The following is a 6,554-nucleotide window of genomic DNA, read 5'->3' on the forward strand; positions in this document are numbered from 1 at the left end:
AATATTTATTTTATATAGCACCTTTCATAGTGGACCACCATCACAAAGCGCTTTACAAGATAGTGAGGAACAATGCATAATACATTAAATACAGTGAAATACAAGGCTAGGATGTGAGTTCTAAATATTGTGGATGCATGTGTCATACAGAATCATACGAAAGATAAATCTGAAATAGTTAGACAACAGCTAATAACAGCTAATATACATTTACACACACACACACACACACACACACACACACACACACACACACACACACACACACACACACACACACACACACACACAGAACAGTGTTTGCCTGACAAGCTAGATGAAGCTGTTGTGATGCCCCTCCCCTTTAGCCCGGGCCAACCAATCAGCTCGCAGGCCTGCAGAACTCCCACACCTCAGGGAACTTTGCGCAGTTATCATTCAGGGAGGCTGAGGAGCTGCTGGGGAGACAGGGGATCTTAAAGGTACGGTACTGGTGGAGAGGAGAAAGAGGGGAGACAAGGGAGAGGAGTAGGGAGAGGAGAGAGCGGAGAGGGGAGGGGAGGGGAAGAGAGACGAGGGGAATACAATTATTAATATTAAGGCACTCTTTTGCAATGCATTCCCTTGCAAACCATATCTTTTTTAAACTGTGTTACTGCTCTGGGATTCAGCATGTGCTTTTATTACTGTGCTGTGATTTTACTGTATGATACCACAGTGCAACGCTTCTTGTGTAAGGGTCAGCACCTGGGTGACTGTGAATTTCTAGTTCTAAATTGTAGCGAATATGATTGAGCAAAAAAAAAAAAAAAAAAAAAAAGAAAAGTCAAAAACCTGAAAAGTCTGAAGAGGTCGACGTAACACAAATATGAAAATGAAGAGTCAAAGTGAATTACGAGGCGTTGGTGTATATACTTATACTTCTCAGTTTCAGCTTAATGGAATCAGCCCAGTGGATGTATTTCATGTTCTTCTTGTTAAAGTCTTAATCCTGCACTGCATTGCTGATGTAGCGCAATTTTGGCAATCTGACTGTAGAGGACAGAATTATCTGGGAGAGTGAGGAGGGGAGGGGGGAAGTGGGGGGAAGAGATTTCTTAATCAGCTCCAGGCTCCACATGCTGATAAGGAGATGGTGGTAAAGGTTGAAGGGAGAACAGGAGACCAGCAGCACTGATTTAAACAGGGGAGAGAGAGAGAGAGAGAGAGAGAGAGAGAAGAGAGAGAGAGAGATTCTTGTGGAAGTTCATAGGGTGGAGACGGACCTCTCGTAGAGAGAGAAACTGAGCGAGAGAGAGAGGAACTGAGCGTGAGAAAGAGGAACTGAGCAAGAGAGGAACTGAGCGTGAGAGAGAGGAACTGTGAGTAAGAGAGGAACTGAGAGCGAGAAAGAGGAACTGAGAGTGAGAGAGGAACTGAGAGTGAGAAAGAGGAACTGAGCAAGAGAGGAACCGAGCGCGAGAGAGAGGAAGTGAGAGCAAGAAAGAGGAACTGTGAGCGAGAGAGAGAAACTGAGAGCGAGAGAGAGGAACTGAGAAGCGAGAGAGAGAGGAACTGAGAGTGATAAAGAGGAACTGAGAGCGAGAGAGAGGAACTGAGAAGAGAGAGGAACTGAGAAAGAGAGAGGAACTGAGAGCGAGAGAGAGAGGAACTGAGAGCAAGAGAGAGAGAGGAGAGGAACTGAGAGCAAGAGAGAGCAACTGAGAGTGAGAGAGAGAAGAACTGAGAACAAGAGAGAGAGAGAACTGAGAGCAAGAGAGAGAGAGGAACTGAGAGCGAGAGAGAGAGGAACTGAGAACAAGAGAGAGGAACAGAGAGCAAGAGAGAGCAACTGAGAGCGAGAGAGAGAGGAACTGAGAACAAGAGAGAGAGAGGAACTGAGAGCGAGAGAGGAACTGAGAGCGAGAGAGAGAAGAACTGAGAGCGAGAGAGGGGAACTGAGAGCGAGAGAGAGAGGAACTGAGAGCGAGAGAGAGGAACTGAGAGCAAGAGAGAGAGGAACTGAGAGCGAGAGAGAAAGGACCTGAGAGCAAGAGAGAGACGAACTGAGCGAGAGCGGGAAGAACGGAGAACAAGAGAGAGAGGGGAACTGAGAGCGAGAGAGGAATTGAGAGCAAGAGAGGAACTGAGAGCGAAAGAGGAACTGAGAGCGAGAGAGAGAAACTGAGAAGACTGGAACTAGAAGCGAGAGAGAGGAACTGAGAGAGATAAAGAAAGGAACTGAGAGCAGACTCTCACGCTTCTCTTCTCCTTGACTCTCACTCTCTCTTCCTAGACTCTCGTTCTCTTTCTTTGACTCTACGTTCCTAGAGAAGAACTGAGAACGAGAGAGAGAGGAACTGAGAGCGAGAGAGAGAGGAACTGAGAGCGAGAGAGAGAGGAACTGAGAGCGAGAGAGAGAAGAACTGAGAGCGAGAGAGAGAGGAACTGAGAGCGAGAGAGAGAAGGAACTGAGAGCGAGAGAGAGAGGAACTGAGAGCAGGAGAAAGGACCTGAGAGCAAGAGAAAGGAACTGAGCAAGAGAGGAACTGAGAGCAAGAGAGGAACTGAGAACGAGAGAGAGAAGAACTGAGAGCGAGAGAGAGAGGAACTGAGAGCGAGAGAGAAAGGACCTGAGAGTGAGAGAGGAACTGAGAGTGAGAAAGAGGAACTGAGCAAGAGAGGAACCGAGTGCGAGAGAGAGGAACTGAGAGCAAGAGAGAGGAACTGTGAGCGAGAGAGAGAAACTGAGAGCGAGAGAAAGGAACTAGAAGCGAGAGAGAGGAACTGAGAACGAGAAAGAGGAACTGAGAAAGAGAGGAACCGAGCGCGAGAGAGAGGAACTGAGAGCAAGAGAGAGGAACAGAGAGCAAGAGAGAGCAACTGAGAGTGAGAGAGAGAAGAACTGAGAACAAGAGAGAGAGGAACTGAGAGCAAGAGAGGAACTGAGAGCGAGAGAGGAACTGAGAACGAGAGAGAGAGGAACTGAGAACGAGAGAGAGAGGAACTGAGAGCGAGAGAGAGAAGAACTGAGAACAAGAGAGAGAGAGGAACTGAGAGCGAGAGAGAGAGGAACTGAGAGCGAGAGAGGAACTGAGAGCGAGAGAGGAACTGAGAGCGAGAGAAAGAAGAACTGAGAACGAGAGAGGGGAACTGAGAGCAAGAGAGAGAGGAACTGAGAGCGAGAGAGAGACGAACTGAGAGCGAGAGAGGGGAACTGAGAGCAAGAGAGAAAGGACCTGAGAGCAAGAGAGAGACGAACTGAGCGAGAGCGAGAAGAACGGAGAACAAGAGAGAGAGGGGAACTGAGAGCGAGAGAGGAATTGAGAGCAAGAGAGGAACTGAGAGCGAAAGAGGAACTGAGAGCGAGAGAGAGAAGAACTGAGAACGAGAGAGAGGAACTGAGAGTGAGAGAGAAAGGAAGGGAAGGGAAACACACAGGCAGGAATCACAGTCTTGGGTGATTGAGGAGAAACAGGTCTGGTGTCCTTCATCAGCCAGGTCTGATATCCTTCACCAGCCAGGTCTGATATCCTTCATTAGCCAGGTCTGATATCCTTCATTAGCCAGGTCTCAGAAAGATAAATTAAGTAGCAGCAGCAGTAGGGTAAGTCCTGGTCAGGACTTCAAATTTTTCTTCTTCTCCTTCTTCAAGTGTAAGCATGCCAGTGCAAGTGCACCGTGTCAGAGTGCCAGGGCAGGCTGTTCAAAGGGCTGAGGGGGAACTTTGTGCTCTGACTGCAGTGTATTAAGTGAGCGTTGTTGGCAGTAATTTCTATAAGGCTGCCAAGCCTACACACGATTGCGAAACCATTTCCACAGTCTGCTGTGTTGCCAGAGGCGAAGCCATCGGAAAACTCGAGCAGTCAGGCATACAAACATCTCGTCCTTATCTGTGCTTCCACTTTGCTGACTGTGCCCAAACTGCTCACAGCAGTTCAGCTGCAGTGTCACTGCGACCTTGCTGCAGATTTCTCATGTGCAATGCTATCGAACTGCTTTGTGGTAAACTTTTATAAAGGAAGGGACACGCATGCACACACACACGCGCGCACAAGCCCACGCACACACACGCGCACAAGACCACGCACACACACACACACACACACACACACACACACACACACACACACACACACATGGCTAGATGCCCATGGTGAAGATGGCTCAGTTCTAATAAGGGAAGCAGCTGTGAAAACTAGCTGGGTAAAGCTGGTATTGTTATAATTGAGACAAAGCATCCAGCAGCAGCAGAGCCAATTAGAAACTTTCTTATTATAACATAATACCGGCAGCCAAGCCCTATCGCTTTACAAGAAAGCATCTGAGAGTCTGGCTGAGCAGCGGCATGCTGTCAAAACAGTACATGGGAAAGCATAGGGGAGCATTGTAAAGCACAGAGAGGTCTGGTAAAGCACAGGGGAGCATGGTAAAGCACAGAGAGGTCTGGTAAAGCATAGGGAAGCATGGTAAAGCACAGAGAGGTCTGGTAAAGCATAGGGAAGCATGGTAAAGCACAGAGAGGTCTGGTAAAGCACAGGGAAGCATTGTAAAGCACAGAGAGGTCTGGTAAAGCATAGGGAAGCATGGTAAAGCACAGAGAGGTCTGGTAAAGCACAGTGAAAGCATTGTAAAGCACAGAGAGGTCTAGTAAAGCATAGGGAAGCATGGTAAAGCACAGAGAGGTCTGGTAAAGCACAGTGAAAGCATGGTAAAACATGTATGAGCATGTAAAAGCATGGGGGCAAATTGCTAAACGATGGTGCAGTTTTATCTTGCTAAGCTTTTTTGATGGTGTCCCTGCAGCTCCCTGTCGGGCTGTCTGGACTTTGAGTCGGGAGAGTTTATGGTTTAACAGCCCTGCAGGCACAGTAAAACATCCTGAGAAATCATCACAGGAGGAGCGAAGGGAGGGAGGGAGAGAAAAAAGAGGTATTAGCTATGTAACTAATGCAGGGGGTGGGGAGAGAAAGGGGGGAAGAGAGGAGGGGAGAGCAGAGGCCAGGGTGTATGGAGAGAAGAGAGAGAAGAAGAAGGGGAAAAGGCAGAGCGAAAGAAGGAAGAAAGGTGACAGACGAGAGCAGAGAGAAAAGGGGGAGGAGAGAAGGGGTAGAAAGAGGGGAAAGGCGAGACAGTGAGATATCGTCTCTGCGATCATGTATCACAACTCTCTCAGATTTCTTTGATTTTTTTTAAGACCTGACTGGAGATAATAACTCACAGCTGTCCTGTTAGCATGTGGGAGTGGTTGCCATGGAAGCAGCTCTCCGTCTGCGCTGGGAAGAAAGCTGGTCTCCATATGAATGTGTTATGAAAGTTTTACCATCCACATACCACGGTTCTCAGTTCTTTACCGCACCTGCTTGTGATTTACTACACTCTCACTGCAGTACAGTTTCCTAAGTGCACATTAACAATCCAGTCAACAGGGTGTCTACAGCAGTGAGGAGAGAGGAGAGGGGAGCAAGAGGAGAAAAGAGGTAAGGGGAGAGGAGATGAGAGAGGTGAGGAGAGAGGGAGAGAGAGGTAAGAGGGCACAGGAGAAAGGAGAGAGGGGAGTACAGAGAGAGGAAAGGGGGGAGAGTGAAGAAGATAAACATTTTGGTCAGTGCCTGCTTCAGTGTGACTTCAGAGCTGAGACTCGAGTCTGAACTATAGTCAAACATATTCACACTCCCTTCCAAAGAAGAGGGAGTACAAACTGGAAGTGTGTGACACGTGGGGACCAAGAAACACAAGGTCTCATCAGATTGGGACTCACATATAAACCGAGTCATTCTTCTGGGTCACCATGATGTGTGTGCTTCCAGCGTGCTGAAGACTCATCCATAATTCAGCTCTTATAGAGGAGGCAGACATGCCTAGAATTACTAAAGAGATACAGGACACACACACGCTCCCCTGCAAACCGGACTTCAATCAATCTACAAGAATAGAGACTAGCTTGAGGTGCCTGGAGTTACGAGAGGCAGCAGCAGGGCCAGTGCTGGGGGGAATCTCTCAATCGCTGTCCCGCTTGGCAGCTCAACACTCACTGGGCAGCTGAATGTTTATTTTGGGGGCATTTTAAGGCAGTCAAAGAAGTTTTTCAATTGGATCTTGGCCACTACTCTCTCTGGGTCATGGAAACATGTTGGTGATGGAGCAGGAAAAGAGAAGGGGAGGCTGTTATACTCTCTGAACAGCCTCCCTTTGCTCTGTGCTGGTGATGATGGAGCAGAGAAAGAGAAAGAAAAGGGGAGGCTCTTAGACTCTCTGAACAGCCTCCCTCTGCTCTGTGCTGGTGATGGAACAGAGAAAGAGAAAGAGAAGGGGAGGCTCTTATACTCTCTGAACAGCCTCCCTGTGCTCTGTGCTGGTGATGGAGCAGAGAAAGAGAAAGGGAGAGGGAGGATCTTACAAACCTTCTAAAATCTCAATTTGTCTGCAGTTCAGTAGTTCTTGTTTTACATGTGGAAGTTGGCTTATGCAGAACAAAGGGAGCTGGCAAGGTAGCCTCAGAGCTGAAAGTGACCTCTTAGAAAAGATTAGCGATGTCCTGTTTGCAACCGAACTTGCTTTGTAAGACAGATCCTCCCAGACACAGCAAACATTAT

The 6,554-nt window shown here is 48.0% G+C and overlaps 1 protein-coding gene across 1 annotated transcript in view; it reads left to right on the forward strand.

Annotated features, from left to right (window-relative positions):
* The first annotated feature begins 327 nt into the window (after positions 1–327).
* Positions 328–6,554, forward strand: part of LOC121329763 (mitochondrial glutamate carrier 1-like) — a 16,857-nt gene continuing 10,630 nt past the window's right edge. Inside the window, exon 1 of the mRNA XM_041275534.1 lies at positions 328–461. The gene's annotated coding sequence lies outside the window, so the exon portion shown is untranslated. The remainder of the gene's footprint in view (positions 462–6,554) is intronic.

The sequence above is a fragment of the Polyodon spathula genome, chromosome 17 (assembly GCF_017654505.1).
Source record: "Polyodon spathula isolate WHYD16114869_AA chromosome 17, ASM1765450v1, whole genome shotgun sequence".
Classification (NCBI taxonomy): Eukaryota; Metazoa; Chordata; class Actinopteri; order Acipenseriformes; family Polyodontidae; genus Polyodon; species Polyodon spathula.